Raw genomic sequence first — 1,211 nt, forward strand, 5'->3', positions numbered from 1 at the left:
GCCACAAGATGTGTGTGCTCTCCAGAGAGAGAAAGAGAGAGGGAAAGTAATAAATCACCCCTCAGGGGAGATGGCCAAGCTATAAATCCTTCTTTTCCATTTTTCTTTCAGGACTTTGGGCATGCATGCACTCATGCCCAGCCTGATTTCTCAAGTCACCAGGTCTGGGACTCAAACTGCAGTCAGCCATGTGGGAATCCAGTGCCTTAACCACCATGCCACCTGCTGGCCCCTAGGAAGGGCTTCTTATGAAATGACATTGGAGTAGAGTCTGAAACAGATGAGACAACCCGTATAGAAATATGCAGAAAGTGCGTTCCAGCCAGAGAGGTGGTGGAGCTGAGTGAGTAAGGGAGGAGACAAATCGGAGACTTAGGGCAGGATCACGTATCTTATGTAGAGACTTAGAGGAAAAGGTAAAGATTTTATTGGAAGGTTACAAGAAGTGGTGTGACATGATCTACTTTACTTTCAAAAGGTCCTGTTGGGAATAAATAGTACAAGGGTGGAAGTAGGTAAATTAATTGGAATTCTACTGCAGTGGCTCAAATGAGGGACAGTGGAGTCTTGAATCATGTGGTATTAGTAGAAATGAAGAGGAGATTTGAATTCCAGATGTATTTGATGAAATTTGCTGATAGATTGAATAAAGGAAAGACAGAGAGGAGTCAAAGATGATCCTAAGTCTTTTGGAATAAGCATCTCGAAGGGTGAAGTTGCCTTTCTCTGGAATAGGAAGGACAACTCTAGGAGAGTAAACCAAGAATTTGACTTGGGGCCCAGCGCAATGGCACATACTGTAGGGTGCTGCCCTGCAATGCTAGAACCCCATGGAAGAACACAATTGGGATCCTGGGCTTACCTGAAACATGTCATGATCCTGGCTGACTGGAAGGGCTGGAGGCAGGGCTCACAGCATGACGAGACCCTGTCAATGGTGCCTGTTTCTCTTTCTGTGTCTTGAGAAAAAGGATCCAGTCCTTTTTTTTTTTTTTTCTTTTTTTGGAGAGGTTTTTGCTATAGGGCGCGTGCGCTCGCCAGACAGACAGAGAGAGACAGAGAGATAGAAAGCGAGAAATCACCCCCCAGGGGGATGGCCACGCCGCAATCCCTTCTCCTCCATTCTCCCCTCAGGATCTTGGGCACGCACGCACAAGCGCCCGGCGTGAGTTTAAGCCACCAGGTCCGGGACTTGAACCGTGGTCGACTAC

Source organism: Tupaia chinensis, unplaced genomic scaffold, assembly GCF_000334495.1.
Source record: "Tupaia chinensis unplaced genomic scaffold, TupChi_1.0 Scaffold138407_1, whole genome shotgun sequence".
Lineage (NCBI taxonomy): Eukaryota > Metazoa > Chordata > Mammalia > Scandentia > Tupaiidae > Tupaia > Tupaia belangeri.